The sequence below is a fragment of the Amborella trichopoda genome, chromosome 1 (genome assembly GCF_054954075.1).
Source record: "Amborella trichopoda isolate Santa Cruz 75 chromosome 1, AtrichopodaSantaCruz75HAP2 v2.0, whole genome shotgun sequence".
Classification (NCBI taxonomy): domain Eukaryota; kingdom Viridiplantae; phylum Streptophyta; class Magnoliopsida; order Amborellales; family Amborellaceae; genus Amborella; species Amborella trichopoda.
Genome location: NC_142336.1, coordinates 51,296,052 through 51,317,070, shown reverse-complemented (window position 1 = coordinate 51,317,070; position 21,019 = coordinate 51,296,052). Strand labels below are relative to the sequence as shown.

The 21,019-nt window shown below is 34.0% G+C and overlaps 1 pseudogene across 1 annotated transcript; it reads right to left on the bottom strand.

Annotated features, from left to right (window-relative positions):
* Positions 1-900: 900 nt before the first annotated feature.
* On the bottom strand, positions 901-10,980 carry LOC18448962 (DEAD-box ATP-dependent RNA helicase 18-like; annotated as a pseudogene). The gene is made up of 12 exons (XR_016058993.1): positions 10,345-10,980; positions 9,799-10,098; positions 8,744-8,987; positions 7,528-7,787; positions 6,872-6,975; positions 6,276-6,381; positions 5,559-5,672; positions 3,386-3,482; positions 3,204-3,293; positions 2,442-2,548; positions 2,170-2,305; positions 901-1,405 (listed from the first exon to the last, which is right to left on the bottom strand). The product of XR_016058993.1 is annotated as a DEAD-box ATP-dependent RNA helicase 18-like (transcript).
* Positions 10,981-21,019: the final 10,039 nt, after the last annotated feature.

The following is a 21,019-nucleotide window of genomic DNA, read 5'->3' as shown; positions in this document are numbered from 1 at the left end:
AAAATATAAAAAAAATATTTTTAATAAAATAAAATGACCAAAATACCCTTAAAAGTTTCAAAAAGTATTTTGGTTATTACATTTTATCAAAAAATTATTTTTAATATTTTAAATAGGTGCACCGAGAAGATGGCACGTACCAAATTTCATATTCATATAATTTGTATAAAAAAACTAAAAATAAAATACTTTGAGACATCGGATCTACAATCAAACAATAAGGGGCTCTCTTGATCAAAATTGGATGGCTGGTAAAAAGAAGATAGAACTTCTATGCTATAAGGGAGGCATAGAAACCTTTCTCAAAATTTAATACCTCATAAAAACCGTCCAACTCTTAAGAGGTGAGATCTAAGCATTTGGAGAACTCAAAAATGGAAATAACCATCTGCCAATTATTAGGTGGTTCCCAAATTTTGAGATTGAAAAAAGTCCATCCACTCTTAACTGAAGGAGTAAATGAAGAGTATGCTCCCGCGGGAGCACTGTACACAGACTTATATCAGAAAATGATCAAAAGGAATGGCACCATTGAGTAAAACAAGCAAAATCGCAAATCAACAAAAAGTCACGTATCCTTAAAAACAAAATTAAAAATAAATACAACTATAATTTCTTCATGCATCTAAAGGGAAAAGAATAACTAACGAGAGTTATCAAACCCACTAGTAACAGTAGACTTCAAATGCTACTGACTCCCAAAAATGAGGGGTTATCTAAACCACAGGGAGCGAAGCCATAATCTAATATACAGAAGATTGTTATAAAGGGCAGACCGCAAAATTTCAATTTGAGAGGAAAGGATAAAAAACGCTCATAATTTACAGAAACCCTCACCTACTCTAAATCCCGTCTTCATATTCCCTGACGCTAAAATGATAAAAAAGTAAAATAAAAGAATAGATGAAAAGGCTCATCGTACTCACTCATGCTTTGTTTATTTAAACTCTGAAAAATCTCGCCGCCTTTTTTGGATTAAACTCTGGAACACTGCCTCAAAAATTGGTTACTTTTTTTACTGACAGATTTCCCTTTTCGACAATTTGATTTCCCTGCTTTTCCAATTAGATTTCTCTGCTTGCTCTTCTTGGTTTTGACTTCGGGGCTCACATTGCCGGATTCCAGCAAACCCAACTCTCCTTCCGAGCAGTCATCCATGCCAGTTAGCTTTGCAAACTCACTCTCAGTAATAGTACCCTAATTTAACTTCTTCAAAAGGCGATACTCTCTCTCCTTCTCTTCTTCATCTTCGACCGTTTGAACAGCCTGCCTCTGCCTTTGTGTCTTCTTCTTCAACTCTCCTTTGGTATCATTCATTGGCTTTATGGGTTTGGGCTTTGGTTCAGAAGCAACCTACTGTTTCCTTGAGAAATTCTTTTTTCTCTGTTTCTCACGAGCTTTGTCTCTGCGTTTAGATGATCAAAGAGAATAATCTAATTCAATGGTTTCAATTCTTCTAGGCTTCCAAAGTTAATGAAGACAAAAAAAAAGAATGCATTTACTTAACAGATTAAACTTATTTAAACCATGTTCCAATAACTATGGATAGGAATTAACTCCACCATAGGAGGTCCTAAACCGGTCAAGCCTGTTCTAAGCCCAGAGAAAGGGGGAGGGTTGTGCTAGGTTAGCAGCCAGTGTAAAATTTTTGCCACATCTATTTCTTGAATCCTGTAGTTGGGATAAAGCATGGTTAACAATGATGATACTATACCTAAAGGGACACAAATCATCCAATGAAATGACGGACGACCAGAAGAACAGGACATGACCCTAACGGTTGGTCCTTCCACCCACTCCATCACATGTGCCTCGTGTGTCATCGAATGGTTATGACCCAAGAGTCTATGGTTCTCGTTGTGTTATCACTACTCAAGAAAAAGATGGATGACAAGGGAGAGTGAGACCCACCCGAAACAGGATGTGACCGAATCGTGATCTCCTATTCTCTTTCCGTCACAATCCATCATTTCATGGGATGGCAATGACCCCAGTGAACAAGGTTTTCCATAACCTATTTGGGTTAAAATATATTTTTCCAAAACTTCTATTATGATCAAATGAATAAGTGTACTGATGAACTCAATTCTTAAAAACTTCAAACATCAAGTGAAATAAACTTAGGCACCAGACATATAAAGTAGACCTGACAAAGTGAAGAGGACATACTCATACTTGATCTCTGAAAATCAATATCATTTGCAGGTGTGAAGTTATTGGTTGACAGGGAATAGCGCTTCAGCTCTGGCATCGAAGGGAGCTGAAGTAGGCCATAGCTAGCTTACCAATATCCAGCTCTTTCCATCTAAAAGAGGAAGGAATAAATATGAGCCTTGGAGAGTTTCTGATAACTAAAAGCTTGTATCATTAAATTGACTAGAGAAACAAACCTGAAAATATAAGAGCAAATATGTATCATTAAATTGACTAGAGAAGCAAGCCTGAAAATATAAGAGCAAATATGCTCTTTGTAAGCCCGAACATGTGATACAAATGCTCTCAGTCCCTTTTCCATGACATCATGGTCCTTTTTTACAGTCGCACGTATCTGCCAAAACAAATTTAAAATTACAAGATGACTCCTATTTACGAAATACTTAAAAAAAAAGCAGCCAAACCATATCATAGTTTTGACTTCTAGATTGTAGTTGCCATACATGTTAAAAAAGAGGTTCAGAAAACACTCTATACAATGAAACAATAAATTAAATGTTGGCATAGCATTTATGGATCTCAACATGATGGAGTATGCAAACTGCCAGACTGAATTTCCAAGGGTACTTGGCTAATGTCACCATCCTTTTTAAGTACTGAACCACTTAAGTAGCATCCAAATAATGCAAAATTTTCCATGGTCCTTGATGGTGATAATAAGATTTACAAAGTTCTCAATAAGTTTTGACATAAATGATGTGACTTCCGGGGTATACATGGTAACTCCCTATATGTTCCAACATTACAAGAAGACCATGAGCATGAATTCCTTGGATTACATGGCATCTTTTTCAATGGAAATTGGAACATAAAATTCTTTCTCTAATAATCATGTTCCCAAAAAATTCACCATGTCTACATCCACAAAATAGTGTGCAGAACGCTGAAAAAAAGATCTGTATAAAAAGGATCCAACCTAAAACAAAAAAGAGCATTCACAAATAGCATGCTTATGTACATCAAGTAATGATAAAGTTGTAACCACTTGCCTCAGGGGTTATATCCTGGGGGCCATTTGAATTTTTCCTTTCTTGAAGTGCAACCCTTCTTTTCTGGAGGAACTCCACATAAGCATCCTCCTGTGTGGAACCAAGATTTCATAGTTGAATATGCTTAAAGAACAGCTAATTTATAATATGTAAAGACAATTATCCATGCATATGAAGTAAACCTTTGGTAAAAGGAAAACAATAGCATTGCCAGTTCTACCCATCCTTGTAGTTCATCCTACTGTGTATGAAAACATTTGGATTTTCAGGAGGATCATACTGCAGACAAAGTATTCAACATATCACCCAAGTTCTTTAATATATAATTGATTTAGACTGATGCAAAAGTGTTCCACACTGAAACCCATAGTAGTATTTGTGTTCTCAAGAAAAATGTCCTCCAATCCTCAAATCCAATTCAACAGGATAAGCAGAATCATTACAAGTTTACAACCCACTCCTAGCTACAATTTGGACTTCTTGATGAAGCTTCAATCAACACAATATGGTACTAATGAAGTGGAAGCATTCATGCTCTAACACCTAGGTGCCCAAGCCACGTGCAAATGACGGTTCACTACAAAATTATCCAAGGATGCACATGGGCAAATGGGGAAATCCATCATTGGCTGGCCATAAGAATAAATATCCTACAGTTAACAACATAATATATATATATATATATGGAAAACTCTTTCCAACGCCTATAGGCGAAAATGAGCAGTGATTTCACTTACCCTCATCACCATCCAAACTTCATCGTACGGTCACAATTGTCCGGTAGTGTTTCAATTTTCATTTTTTTTCTACAAATCCAAATTACTTGAAATTTGGAGCGTATGTACATCTTAGTGAGGCGCACCTAATAAAAATATGAAAAAAAATAATTGATAAAATATAAATTGACCAAAATACTCCCAAAAATCCAAATTTCAGATCATTCCGATTAGTAAAAAAAATGAAAAATGAAACACTACCAGACAACTGTGACCGTGCAATGAAGTTTGGAAGGTGCTGAGGGTAGGTGAAATCTCTGTTCATTTTCGCCGATAGACATTTTGTAGTATCTTCCTATATATATATATATATATATATATATAGGGATTTTCTAGGGTTAACAACCTCTCAATTTACATAGATTCAAGTTAGAGACCCTTGTAAACCGTATTTTTACTTTTACTGCCCCTATATTACTTAAAGACCAAACGATATAAAAAGGCATTTTGGACTTTTTACTTGAAATTTAAAGCTCCTCTCTCACACGCCTTCCTATTCTTTCTCTCTCCTTGCTGTCCCCCATCCTCTCTCTCTTTATCTCGCGCATTTCCCTCCCCCATCCTCGCTCTCTTTTGGCTGGAAATCTCTCATATGCGATCAAAAGAGAGAAAGAGAGAAAGAATAGGAAGGGGTACAGCAAGGAGAGAGCAAGAGAGAAAGAATAAGAGGGGGGGCGGCAAGGAGAGAGAAAGAATAGGAAGGGGGACAGCAAGGAGAGAGAGGATGGGGGACAACAAGGAGAGAGAAAGAATAGGAAGGGTGACAGCAAGGAGAATAGGAAGGGGGACAGCAAGGAGAGAGAAAGAATAGGAATGCGTGTGAGAGAGAGAAGAGCTTTAAATTTCAAAATTCAATTTTTTTCAAGTTTGGAAGTAAAAAGTCCAAAATGCCCTTCTGTATCATTTGGTCTTCAAGTAATATAGGGACAGTAAAAGTAAAAATACGGTTCACAAGGGTCTATAACTTGAACCTATGTAATTTGGGGGGTTGTTAACCGTAGAAAATCTCATTTATATATATATATATATATATATATATATATATATATATATATATATATATATATATATGGGTACACCTTACAACAGCTGGTCAGCTACAATGAATAGTATATAGGTGGAATGGGAGCCGTCAGTTCTTCATCATGTGGTTTAGAATGCACATCACTATTTTAATTTGAACTTTTTTTATATAAATTTGATTAATATGAAATTTTGGATGTATATACCTAACGCTATTTCGCACCATATAAAAATATAAAAAAATTATCTTCAATAATTTAAAATGACCAAAATACCCCCGTTAATTTTCAGGGGTATTTCGATCATTTTATATTCTGAGAAATATTTTTTATAGATTTTTTATTTGTGCGTCTTATTTTTTAAAACATATGTCCAAAATTTCATTATGATCCGATTTATAGAAAAATAATTAAAATTAAAACAGTGATATGCATTCTGAACCGTATGATGAAGATCTAACTGTTTCCATTCCACCTATAACACTATTCATTATAGCTGGCCAGCTATTGTTAGCTCTTTCCAATATATATATATATATATATATATATTACTTTACCTGATCAATCCAATCAACACCCGGAATATCAAGCCCTCGTGCTGCAACATCTGTGCATAGGAAAATACCATTTGAAAGTGCTGTGAAAGACGCCAATGCTTTCTCCCTCACAGTCTACAAGAGGATGCAAAGGAGTAAAAGTTTTCAAAATCCATTCAAGAGATCCAACCCAAAAACAACACAAAGAACGCCCCTTTTTTTGTCAATGAAATTCAAACTCGAATGAATTTCCTCAGAAGCCTACCCTTCTTCACCACTCAAGGAAAATAAAAGAGTAGAAATTAAAGAATAAATCCAATCAAAACAATGAACTTAATATGTTTTTATCATCCAGAACATTTTCACCCCATAACTTGGAGAGGCTTTGCCAATAACAGGTAACTCAATAAACCGCAAATGAGTGTCCTAGCGACTAAAATATTACGTAGTTCAATCATAGTAATCAAAATCAATTCCATGTCCTCGACGACCAGACCATAGCACCTCATAGAATGGAAGCCAGACCATAGCACCTCATAGAATGCCATTTATTAACACCCAAGACACCCCATATTTGATGTGAGTGTTCAATCCCAAGTATTTTTATTTTGAGGAGCATCAGAACCTCTTTTCCAGAGTTATGCACTATTTTTTATACTCATTTGAGAAGTGCAGCGACAATGCAACCTACTAAAGTAAGAGACTGGTAGACACTAGAATTCATATCAATGTCGATACCTGCTTCATCCTCCCATGAAGAGGAATCAAAGGGCATCCTTTAAGAGTAACAAGCTGACGTAGCACCGCCCCCCAATAATCAACACAAGCACATGTCATGAAATATCTGAATTTCAAGCGCATTTTGAGATGTCAGAATCAGAGACTCTTGGAAACCAATAATAACACCAGCAACATGTTTAAATAAGATAAGCTTTAAATTCAATCACATTATATACCAGCTTACATAGAATACTCCCACAAGAGCGCATTGTAACTTATTACCTCAGGCAAAAACTACGTAAGAGGATTGTCTCATCCTGAAATTTTGGAATCCACTTTATAATGACCAATTGAGCATTTGCAACAAATAAGATGGATATTGAATTTTAATTTTAATTTTGAAACACTTTGATATGGATGTCCAAGGTAAGGACATTACATCCCAAAACTTGGGATCCTAAAAGTATTCCTAGCTAGGGTTTTACCTGAGGGAGTGAACACATGATATGTTTCTGCAAGATCATATAATCTTTTGGCTTATGTACAGAACAACAAAAAATTGATCATATAATCTTTTGGCTTATTTACAGAACAACAAAAAATTTATTGGAGACCTAGCATTATGAACATGATCTTATATAATAATTTTTTTGGAGGAATTCTCAGACAAGAAGTGCACAAGCTGTGAGGGCTTTTCATCTGCTTCACATTCCAAATACTGCAAAACCAAAAGAAATAAAGTAGTTAGTAGTTAGGAAAAGGCTCTGATGATGATGATGATGATGATGGAAACGAGATATTTTCATCAAGTTCATCACCAAAGATCATAAGTAGCAGTACTGGTTAGACGGCGGGGACAAGTTTCTATGAAAGAAGAGTGAAAAATATCACATTACTATCTGCTTTGGCCCACAATAGCAAAGAGAATGAACCTCAGTGAGAGAGGTCAAGAGTTCAAAATCAGTCCCTCTTTAAAGTTACCAATCAGCTTACCAAAAAGAAATGTACTTACCGATGATACTAATAATAATAACACTAACAACAACAACAATGACAATTACAATCCACAATAGTAATAACATTGATAATATTATTAAAATCTGTCAATACAGCAATAATAAGAGCAATAAGAACGACAACAATAATAATAGTATTAGTATTATAACAACGACAACAAACATTTCAAATACATGTATAACCACAGTTTAAACCTTTGCTAGCAAAAACTACTCTAACTTAAAACAAACGAATAGTGTGCAACAGCAAATACCTCAATATGAAGTCCAAAAGGTGTCTTGGAAAATGATGCATTTGCTAAAGGAGCCAACTCACCATGTGCCTTAACCTCTGCCCGAACATTAATGCTCACAGGATTTCTCAAACCCGCTCTGGAGAGCTCTTCAACAGCCTCAGTTTGAGTTGCTGAGAAAAGGCATGTTCTTCTCAACTTTGGCAAGCGAGGCATGATGGAGGTTATTTGCTTCTGAAACCCCATATCCAAAAGCCTATCTGCCTCTCAAGAATCAATATCTATTTCATTTATCAAAGAAATGCAAGAATCATACCACGCGAATTTTAAACAACAAATATAAGTACCCCATCAAGCCAACTTCTTATTTTGAGTTTTTTTCTTTAATTATAATGTAAAAGTTGTTTCTTTAATTATAATGTAAAATAAAAAAACCTATAAAAGGAATATTCCAGAAAGCGTTGTTCAAAGAAACATTAGTAACAGCCCCGAAACCACTTTGCCCCTACATCATACAGACAAGAGCAATGATCCAATGCAACGGTTGTATCATAGTATAATGCAACGACATTTCTACAAAACCATGTTTGTGGTATTTGTATGACCTCAAATTTTGCACACACACTCTCTTCATCTCAATAATCAATCCCCCCCAAAAAACAAGTTCAATTTGAACCCTAGTTATGGTCAAAATGAGTCCCCTCCTAAAATGAATCTAGACTATTCATTTTGTGAATTTCAAGATCTTAGCCTTTACAAATTCAAAATCATTTTTTTCTTTTTTAACATTGTTCATCTAATGATAATAAAGCCATCCAAAAAAATTGAAAATGAAAAAATCCTTATAAAGCTTAGATCTAAGCATCTCACGAAAATGAATGGCCTATGTTAATTGGGCTAAAAAAATACTTTCTAGGTTGTGTTTTCAAATTTTATTTTTATTTGTGATTTTTAATTAGAATGAAAAGAGTGATATTTCAAATTTTGGATCAAACAAATGGCCACGAGATGGCTTTTTAAGGTTGTTGCATCATATTACTATACAACGGTTGTATGAAATCATTGCTCTACAGACAATTTGTACAAATTCCAAACTCAAAATATTGACAATTTTGTAGATTTTTATCCCCATTTTTTCTCTCAATTTTTTATTTCATCACGCACTTGCACAATATTTTAACAGCAAAGAAGCAAAGCTAACTATTCTATGCTATTAAAATGATGGAAAAACTTAAACTAAGTACCTCTAAGTTCTGAAAATCAAGGACATCCAAACGCTCCATGATGTCAAAAAGCGTCCCAGGTGTACCTATCAATAAATTTGCTCCCTCCTCTTCTATATTTTCGACATCCAATTTTATGTTTGAACCCCCAACAAGAAGTGCAGCCTTAAAATTTGGAAGCGTTGAACTGAAAGGCTCTGCAACATGATAAATTTCCGTTGACAACTCTCTCATTGGAGAAATAATTATCCCCAAAACCTTCGAAAAGAATAACTGAGGTCACATATTGTATCACTCTATGCAGATACCATAAAAAACATAATTTAAACCATAAGCATAGCAACATTTTGCATCAAAACTTCAGTAAAACGAAGAAATATAGACTTTAATTAACTTGAAGTAAATTCTTTACTACCAGTTCATTTGGGGCTCTAAGTAGCCATGAACAGGGCTAGCAGAATTAAAAGAACTCCAATACTTTATAACAATGACAACAAACAAACTACAAATAGTCAAACAAAAAAACCAAGAAACATCAAGTGGATTTTTTTTATATGTGAAAATGAAGTCCCATAAATTGATAGCACACTATCTATTAAAAGGCATGCTTGCAATGTTCTTTCAAGAATGAAGCATTCAACTCTTAGCAACATTCACAATTCATTGGAAGAAAATATAAAAAATAGAAAATTAAAAAAAAAAAAAAAACATCCAATCATAGAGATTGAAGGACTACAAAATAAAATCACAATAATCAGCAAAGGAAAAAAAGAAAAGAAAAATGAAGTCCCAATTGTTCCAGCATTCCAAATCCAGAAATAAGAAATTAGGGTTGGGGTTTCCAATGAATAACAAAAGAATATTGCATCCCCCAATGCTCTCTAACTCATTAAAGTTCTAAACCACAACCAAAAAACTTGAATCATCCAATGACCAGAACAAAAGCAACAAATAATCAGTGATTATTATGCTCAAAACAGTTAAGACACTTTTTTATATCAATACATATAAAGAAAAAAAAATTGAGAGAGAGAGAGAGAGAAAGAGTTAGAGAGGAGAAAGAAAGGACCTGGTGGGGCTTAGAAGGCTCATAGATCCTCCGAAGAATCTCGATGACAGGTACAATGAAAGCTAGGGTTTTTCCAGAACCAGTGGCCGCATCGACCGCGACGTCCTTGTATGAACAGAGGAGAGGGATTGTCGCCCTCTGAACTGGAATGCATAAATGGAAGCCACAGGTGTCGAGCACATCTAGGGTCTTCTTTGAGAGAGAAGGCTCCAGCTCTAAGAAATGCTGAGTGGTTAGGCATTTGTTTGCAGAGCTGTCCATGGCGGGTTACTTCAGGCGTAAACTGTGGTGCAATTTCATCTGTTTGGCAATGGGAAATTTGATAAAGGGTGACAATTAAATTAATTTTGTATTAAAGCAAACTTTTCTAACAACTATAGTTGCTTTGTATTAAACCCTTCAATAGTAACACATTTGAAGAGGAGAAAGAGGACAATGCTACAGCTTTGGACATTTTTTCTAAAACATGTCTTTGGTACAAGCACAGAGCAACATCACTAACATAATAATGATACAAACTTAATAATGATACAAGCACGCTCTTACCAGATCCTGGACAATATCATCTTTTAGTTGGATATTTAATGTCGTAAATGCTTTGAAGAGTAGGCTTTTGATGCTTTTTCGGTAAGCTTGGAAGTTTATGGTACTTGAGTTGTTGTAACTTAATATATTGAGAAACTTGCTCTGCAGCAAAACATGAGACAATGACCAGTTGGAATGCAATCCAAACCAAAAAGTTCATGAAATTTATGGCCTCTCTTGCCTATCTCAACTTGCTTCTATCATGTGAGATGCCTAATATAGCGAATGTTATGAATATATATAGATATAGGGCAAGGCGGATGGTTTTAAGAATGGGCTAGGGTTTTGGTGGTGGTACTATTGAACCTTATAATGAAGTTTCCGACTCCATTCTCATTAAGTGGTAAGGGTTCAAATCCCCACTGATATTTGCTAACCCAAAAAAAACAGAACGTGTGGCTAGTCTCGGATGGATAAAAAGATATAGAAGACTGCGAGGGGTAGACGCATGGAAGATGCTTGGTTGTCCATGTATGAAAAGGAGAGAGTGAGGTCTCTGGATAGAGAGAATGAGGGATGGAAGAGATGGGAAGTTGTAGACCTAACATTGTTGGAATTTAGTGCACCAAGGATTATGGCTTGTGGAATTGGCAGTACAAGAGGGCTTGAGGAATCCAATACCTCAATGATGGAATCAATACCACCAAAGGCTTGAAGAATAAACTTTTAGTGTGAGTGATCTTGGGATTTTGGTAATTTGCAGTTTGTTTTTTTCGGATTTCATTAGCTGGGATTAGTGCATCGATTTTGGAATTGGTCGAACTGAATATTTTGAGCAACGTGACTTGATATGTCACTACAAAGAAATGTGGAATCATCTTTGTTGCATATATTTGCAGTCAAACAAATCGAGATACTTTAATTGTTTCAAGAAATTATTCTTTGAAACAAAAAAATATATATCTTGATGGGTATTCACCAAACAATCTTAAATTTATAGAGGCTGATACTTTGGCCTAGATGGGGAGGCCAAAACAATTTTTACAGCAAATCAGAGAGAGAAAACACATCACGTGGATATGTGCTGTGTACAGAAACAAAAGCTACTCTTAAAAGAAGCAAAATTATTATTCCGTACACTTCTCAAAAACGTTTATGGACAAATCTTCAAGATAATGAAACAGAGGTTTCACTAGCTTGAAAAATCTACCCGACTCTACCGAGGCCATAGTTAGCAAATCACCGGCATTTTTATGGAAACAGTTTAAACGGTGACTTTTTGAAAAGATCGTGGAAAATCGCGTAGTTTTCATAAAAATGTTTAACACACTGCTTTTTTTCATAATAGGATTTAGATCAAGCCAAAAAATCGTATCTTTTTTTACCTATAATTTTTTTTTGAAAGATGTATTTTTTTTCTTGTTTTGTGTATTGCAGGCTTGCAACCATTACTATTTTCATGCTTTTGAAAAAAAATTATTATTTTAAAAAATCTAAAGTATAAATTTTTATCCCCACTGTGTTCTTTAAAGCCACAGTTACATTTTGAAGGTATGAATTTTTTTTTTCCCTTTTTTTTTAAAACTTAAACAAATAGATGCAGATTTCAATTGTTATTATGGAAAATCATTGTGTAAATGAAATACTATTTATAGCAAATCATTTGTAAAGTAAATCATTGTGTAAAGAAAATCATATCTGTGATTATTTGTGATAATTGTTTTTATGAAAATATTGTTTATGGCACAAGTTAGAGCTCAAAACATAGTCTTTTACTAATGAATGAGAAGCAGAGAATGTGACTACAGGACCAAGTAATCAATATTTTGTTTATGATTATGTGATAACAAAGATAATCATTGTGTAAAGAAAATTATATACATACAGCTTTCCGTGATTATTTGTGATAATTGCTTTTATGAAAATACTATTTATGTCATAAATTAGAGCTCTAAACATAGTCTTTTACTAATGAAAGAGAAGCAGAGAGTGTGACTACAGGAACAAATAATCAATATTTTGTTTTTATTATGCAATAACAAAGATAAACAATAGGGAAAGCTTTCTGTGTTCCCCTAAAACATAGAAGTTCTATGACCTTTTATCCAACCGTCCATTTTTGAATGGAGGGCTAAGATTGCCCCCATCACAATGTCACGTATCTACACTGTTTTTTTTTTAATTTTTTTTCTATAAATTGTTTTGACACCAAATTTTGGACGCCCATTCCTATATTAAAACGAAAAAATATTTTCAATAAAATAAGATAACCAAAATACCCTTAAAAGTTTCAAGGGGTATTTTGTCACTATTTTTTATCGAAAAATTATTGTTAATATTTTTTATAAATGCGCCCCAATGATAAGATGCCACATACCAAATTTCATATTCAAAAAAATTGTTTTAAAAAAACTAAAAATAAAATACTTTGAGATTTCGGATCTAAGATCAAACGATGAGTGGCTCTCTTGATAAAAAAATAGACGGCTGGATGGTAGTGGAACATAGAACTTCTATGTTGTAAGGGAAACATAGAAAATTTTCCCTAACCAATATAGTGTAAACTGTAAACTTACTGGAGCAAGTAATTGTACATATAGGATTAGTTACCTAACCTAATCCTTGCTATTTCCCCAAGAAAATGAAAACCCCTCCTTTTCTCTCTCTAAAAGTCAGGTAGGGCCTCTTCACAAATCAGTATAGTTAAGGCTTTCTCTCAAACAACATATCAAATCAGAGAGAAAAACCTCCTTCAAACTATCCCAAATCCGCATCCCATCTTCTTTCTCTCTCTCTAAAAATCAGATTTGTGAAGCCGATGACATCTTCCTCCTTCCATCTTCTCTCTATAAACCCTAATGGCTATGAGCCCAGCCCTATTTTCTTTACTTCATTCTTCTCTCTCTAAACCGTAAATACATATGTAAAATTCAAATTTCTACGAGCCTCTTTTCAATTAAATAAATTTATAAAACTTTAATTATAGTTATGGATAGTCACCATACTATAGTTAAATCATTGTAAAGAGAAAACAAACGACATGTTTTTTTTGGTATATGTGACTATTAAGTATTTAATGAATAAATTTATATAGTATATTTATCACCATACCATAGTTAAAGTATTTAATTAATAAATTTATATAGTATATTTCTTAAAGTATTTAATAGGTAGATTTATATGATACATATTTTTTGGTATATAGTAGTTAATTTTGTATTTAATGTTAGATGATTGGATGAGAGTCACGCGGCATCTAAATTTATTTATTTAATTATATTAGACTAGTAAAGTTTTTATGGATGAATTAGCTATGGCTTTGACATAATTTTTATTTTTTAGAATTTCAAATTTTCTAATATTATAAATTTATCTGATTTTTTTACTCCGATTTTTTGAGCCTACTCCGATATATTAGTGATATCTTTATATGAAGTATTTTTGCGGATCCGTATTTTTCACCCGATTTTTTCATCCGACTCTTTAAAATAAAAACGATTTATTTCCGATTTTATGATGAGCCGATTTATTGATTGTCCCAGACTTGCTAACTATGACCCAGACAAACTAACATGTTTATACCCTAACAATCTAAAAAAAAAACAAAAAAACAAAAAACAATACTTCAAACAAAGATAGGCAACATATGCTCAAAGATATTGAACCAAAAACAACAACATATACTCAAAATATTGAATTAAATCATCCATGAAATATGAGCAATATGACCTTATGATCTTAACTTAAACAATAATCAATTAAAATGTCAAGAAAACACAGTCAAACAATGATCTAAATGAGGGTAAATGACATGGATCTGGGACTGATACAACAGGGTAAAAAATACAATTCAAAGGGTAAGAAAATGCAATGAATCCCCAATTACAAACGTACTTGTATGCAGAGATATTGAACAAGCCAAGCTTTTGTGTATATCTCTAAAAAAATATACAAAGCCTTGTAAAAATTAAAAAAGAGCTAATGGGGAACAGTAAGAGAGAGAGCCAAGTAAAACCCTAAAGAATGAGAGAGACGGGGCTTGGAGAAAGAGGGATGCGTATAATTAGAGAGAAAATGGGAGGGAGAAGAGATCGTGGGCTTAGAGAGAAAGAGTTTGTGGTGTGAGAGACGGCTTAGGGAGCAGAGGCCGTCTCCTGGTTAGATTGAGAATGGGAGGGAGAAGAGATCGTAGGCTTAGAGAGAGAGTGTGTGTAGTATGAGGAAGAGTGCTTGGAGAGAGAGGGACCATGGCCTGAAGGAGTGGTTACATGGTTAGAGAGAGAGCACGGGCTGTGGCATGAAAGAGTGCGTTAGAGAGAGAGAGAGAATTTTTAGGTTATAAAATTATAAAACAAGTGAGTGACAGAGTTTTTGCGGCGTGGGAAAGACACCGTCGAAATGTAAAAAATCAAATTTTTTTTCTATTTTTTAGGAAATGGGATCATGAAAAAGTAACTCACATTTTTTATTTCCTGATTTTAGATATCCTAGTCTTTAAACAATCCAAACAATAGATTTAGGTAATATCCAAGATATTATAAATCTATGTTCCCAAACATGCCCCTAAAAAAAATGGAAATCCAAAAATAATTAGGATTATTTGATATATCTCTTGATCTTTTGAGATATATGTAACATCTTGTAATAATCCTGAAAAAAAAAAATTTTAAAAAAAAACTACTAATAATAATAATAATAATAATAGTTTTAATAAAATAAATACGATAAAAATAAATAAATAAATTAAATAAAATAAAATACATAATGAAATATTTAAAACGATAATTCATGATGGCAAAATACACAACAGGGACCATTTTTCTCTTACGCAAAAATTACCTCTCAATTTAAATATGGACCCAGGCTTCTTGGATATTTGATTAATAATTCAAAGTTACTATTTTTCAAATAGTTTTTTTTGCTAGTTCATTCCTTTAAGGTGGACCTTTGGTCCATCAGCTCTTTTATCATAATTGTATGCAAGCGTCCAAAACTTTTCTTCTTGCCAGCGTAAGTAAAGCTGACGTGCCTCCACAAGATGCTGCTTAATTGTAATATTGTGTGGCGGCAATACCATATATTGCAGTTAACCCTCTATTGACACACTTAAATGATGTGTGACGTTTTGCATCATGCGTGTTAAGCCATGTATGCTTTATAAAAGAAGTTGTTCTTTGATCTAAAGAGTATCATTGAAAAGCCTTTTGGGCAATGGCTTAAAAACCGGATCAGTGACTGGGATCGAGCTTTCCAAAAGCCGATCTGGATCGGCGAATCGGCGATCCGGATCGGAATCGGGTGAATCGGTCAGAATAAAGCTTTAAAAAAATCCGAAAAAATTATTAAAATTCATTATAAATATTGTTTTCTAGGAATTCAATAAAAAAATGAGGGTACTCCATTAAGAATTTTCATGTTTTTGAATGAATATGCGAATATTGATATGTTCTTCCCCTGTATGAACCGCCATTCAACATTTAATTTACATCACACAAAAGGATAAACATAGAATTATCATGGAATAAGTATATCAACATACATGGACTACAATAAAGCATAAAATTAGTAACATACGATCTAAAAATAAAATGATAGACGACGTTGTTGTTCTTCTTGGTCACGCTGGTGCCATTGATTGAATTCGTTTGACAATTCATTGATTCGATCTAAAAACGAATCATCGATATTAGCGGGCGTCTGACTATTTTCAAATCCCTGAGTGTTAGTGTTTTGTTGTGTTCCCAATCCAAAATCCCCGAAGCTTGTCCATCCTTCATGCTCACCTGCACTGTCGTGCTCATCCCTACACTGTTGCTGTTGGGACTCGATATGTGAATAATATGGCGGGGATAGGGTGGCCTCAGAATCATCATCTCTCTCATTTTCTCTTAGACCCCCTTCCCACTCTCCCTCATTAGGTGCAATATCACCGACATATTGTGGATACATTGGCTGGCTGCTTCCTCTTTCATGCCGCTCATCACTTTCTTCAATATCTTCATCACCGATAGCCTCAAGGAACGCTCTCTTGTGCAACACTGGCTCCTCCTCTTCTACTACCCATCGGTCTGCTGTGTCTGTGACAAATATTGTGTCTAAGTCTATCGGCCCATAGTCTTCAAGCTTCCTTCTTATTTGTCGCTCTCTAAGGTTTAAATTATAATGAACGTAGACTAGTTTATGAAGCTTCTCAGAAGCGAGTCGATTCCTCCTAGTAGTGTGCAACCATTGGAACGTACTCCAGTTGCGCTCACAGCCAGTAGCAGAACATGTCTGGGAGAGCACCTTGATTGCTATCCTCTTTAGGTGAGGTGCATCAGTACCATATATCTCCCACCATTCAGCTGGATTAAAATGTAAAAAGCATTGTAAGGGCAAGAACAATTCATAAGATTAAATATATGAATAAACAAAATATTAGCGAGGGGATAACCTGGATCCACCATAGTTCGAGAATTTCTGGCAAGTCTAGTTCCGAATGATCCTATAGCATCCCTATACATAGCAAGCTAAAACAAATATATTACGTTTTAGTGCATTATTCCTCACAAATATAACAACTCAATGAAGTTCTTACCCAAACATTAAATAATACCTCTTGTATTGCTGCTACTTGGTTTCGATGGCTTCTCTCCAACCTTGCAATAATGTATCTGACCCCTTCCATAATCTTGTGGGGTTGTTCAGGTGTCAAATAGAAAAATTTTGGGTTGAAGTAGTAACCTAAAAAATATATAGGTAGAAAAATGTCATTTACAATTTCATAAAAAAATGATTTAAACTGAAACATTGTAATGATATAAATATATATTTACCAGCATAATGTATTGGACGTCCGAATTTGGTGTTCCACCTCTTTTCTATAATCTCGATCACTTTGCTAGCAAAATTACACTTCTCCCCAATAGTTGATTTCGCCCTCTCAATACCTTCATAAAGGATACCCATGGTAGCTTTCTTATCAGCATCCACCATTTTTAACACCGTGACCAAAGGGGCAGTGGCCTCTACAACACTGGAACATCGAGACCAGAACAGCCTATTTGAGATTATGTTGTCCACTTTTATACTGGTACTGGACTTCGAGAGGCGGTCATTTAACCACTCTTCACAAGTAAACAATCTCTTTAATGCACCTTCAGATTGTCGAATGGAGTCCACAGCTAAGTAATCGGTCGCAAAGCGGGTTATGGCAGGCCTGATTATCTCTTTTTTCTTAGAGTGTTCTCTAAACAGATATAATATTTTCGAGTGGTTGTATATAAATCTCGACACCAACCTTGCTTCATCTAGAGTCTCCTTCACAATTTTGATCTCACCGATTTCCTCTAACATAAGATCGATGCTGTGTGCAGCACACGGGGTCCATACTAGATGCTTCCTCTTATCCATCAACTTGCTGCCCGTAGAAACACATGCACGCGCATTGTCCGTAATAAACTGGACTACATGCTTATCCCCCACCTCCTCCACTATCTGATCATATAGTCGTACGTAGAAGTTTACATCCTTCTTCGTCCCTGATACGTCTTTGCTAGACAAAAAAGCTGTACCTTTTGGGGAATAGGCCAAGAAGTTTAAAAACTCCTTTTTGCTAACTTTATTCAACCAACCATCACTCATGAGAGTAATTCCTGTCATTGGCCAACTCTGTTTATATTCTTCAATCCACTTTTTAACTTCCTCTACCTCTTCCTCTAATATTGGCCCACTGAGCTCATATGCCGTCGGGGGTTTTACCCCTGGCCCGGCTCTCTGGATTGCACTAACCATAGGTGGAAAATATGGGCTATTGGCTGCATCAAAGGGAATCCCTTTATCGTAGAACCATTTACCAACATATCTCCCTAACATGTTTCTTGTACCTTTAACCATGCCTTTTAGGGTCATCTGTTGTGACTTAGGCTTTGAGAGAAATGGGTCTTTACGACCATGACCTGCAATACTGGCACTCCCAGGTAACTTAGAAACAATTTCTTCAACAACTGATTCTTCTTGATACATATTGCCACCAACCCCTCCATACATATTTGAGCTGGGCCCGCCATACATGCTCGAGCTGGACCCGCCATGCATATCTGAACTAGGCCCACCATGCATATCGGAGCTAAGCCCACCATGCATGTCTGAGCTAGACCCACTAGGCATTCTAAACCCACATTCCCTCTGATATTGTTCATGTAAACTCAATCTTGTGGCCATGTCCAACTCATTATTATATTGCTCTTCTAGGTCATAATTATATTGCTCTTCTGTATCATTCCTGCTTGATGGTGTATATAAGCTAGCTATCTCCTCATTCATCCTATGTTTGGCAATTTTTTTACCTTTGCTAGCATTAAGAATTGCCACCATCTGTTTTTTTACATTACTAGGGACACTAGTGCATGCAGAAACTTCTCCCTTAACCCCTGCCAAGTGTTGCTTGAACCTATGTACCCCACTACTTATCACTCTTTGACAGTAATTACAAATAATTTTGTCTTTCTTGTTGGGATCAAGTCTGACCCCATGTTGCCATGCAGGGTCTTCTGTAGATCTTGACATGATTCAACTGTTTTAAGATGTAAAAAGTTTAAATTAACCTGACAGTTCAAAAAGAAAAATAATCACCATATGTAGTGATAATATGTTGCGGTAGTTCATGTAGTCATATTCGTTGTTATTTGTTATTGCAAAATACCTTTTTTGACAATAATATTTTCGTACATATCAATTACAAACATTTAGAATAATACAAAATGCAAGCTCCAAACATGGCTACAACTCAATTATCAAGAACATACATTTTTTGCATTAAAAACTTAATAATAAAAACAATTCTTCAAAGAGCCGGCTAACATCAGTCATTCCAACTAAAAAATCCATGAACAACAGATAAAAAAAATACAGTTTTGTATTGAAAATATAATAACATGCATTTTTTTGCATAAATAATCCATCAACATACAATTTTTTCAACAAAAACTTTAACAATAAAAATTTAAAATATGGTTTAATACCTCATGATAATTAAAACCTTGTCACGATTTTCACATTTTTTCGGAAAATCATCAATTTTCAAAAAATTCGATCTTGAAAAAAAAAAAAAAAAATTTACAGCAAACTCAAACAATAAAAATTAAAAATTGGGTTTAAATGTTTAATACATCATGATAATCAAAACTTTATCACGATTTTCACATCTTTTCAAAAAATCATCATTTTTCAAAAAATTCGATCATGGATAAAAAGAAATAAAAAAAAAAAAGTACAGCAAATTTTCAAAAAATTCGATCATGGATTAAAAAAAAAAATTAACAAATTTTCAAAAAGTTCGATCATGGATTAAAAAAAAAAAATCATAAATTTTCTAAAAATTCGATCATGGATTACAAAAAATTCGATCATGGATTACATAAAATTCGATCATGGATTACATAAAATTCGATCATGGATTACATAAAATTCGATCATGGATTACAAAAAAAAAAAAAAACATAAAAAAACAAAAAATTTGATCGTGGATTACAAGAACAGAAAAAAACAATTCGATCATGGATTACAAAAAATTCAATCATGGGTTACAAAAAAAAAAAAAACACAAAAAATTCGATCATGGATTACAAGTAAAAAAAACAAACATTTCGATCATGGATTACAAAAAAGTCGATCATGGATTACAGAAATGTCTATCATGGATTACAAAAAATTCGATCATGGATTACATAAAATTCGATCATGGATTACAAAAAAGTCGATCATGGATTACAGAAAATTCTATCATGGATTACAAAAAATTCGTTCATGGATTACATAAAATTCGATCATGCATTACAAAAAACAAAAACAAAAAATTCGATCGTGGATTACAAAAAAAGAAAAAAACAATTACATCATGGATAACAAAAAATTCAATCATAGATTACAAAAAATTCAATCATAGATTACAAAAAATTCTATCATGGGTTACAAAAATAAAAAATAAAAAATAAAATTCGATCATGGATTACAAGAAAAAAAAACAAACATTTTGATCATGGATTACAAAAAATTCGATCATAGATTACAAAAAATTCTATCATGGGCTACACAAAAAAAAAAAAAAAAAAAAATTTGTTCTTCACAGAGTCGTTTTACATAAGCGATTTTAACTCAAAAATTCACCTCCAAGTGAATAAATTACATCCAATTGACTATATTTTCTGATAAACAACAATATAAGGAATCAAAAACCTAAATTTTTAACACATTATTTCTAATATATCATGAAAACAAAATCAAAAGGCGGAAAAAAAAAAAAAAAAACAGCGGAATTAGGTTCCGCAGACATCTCACTGTTCATATCAAATTTCTTGCTGTAATTGACCAGATTACGTAAAATTGAAAATTTTAAATCATACTAGACACAATAAAGATTAAAAACCCTAATTATTGAACTCATTTTGTTCAAAATATGCCGTGAAATAAATCAAATGGCGGAAAAAAAAAAAAAACCCAAAGTTCTTACCTGTTTTTGTGAACCGAAGCCTTCAATCTCCAAAAAACTCTGTTTTTCTCAACGATTATCACAAATTAGTAACAAAAGCTTTTGATTCATAGCTTTAAGATCAATATGCCTACAAATTTTGAAAGACTCATGCCCTATTTGGCATGAAATTTCAGAAATGGCGGAAACCCTAAACCTCGAAGTTTTCTTGATCCAAAAACAACCAAT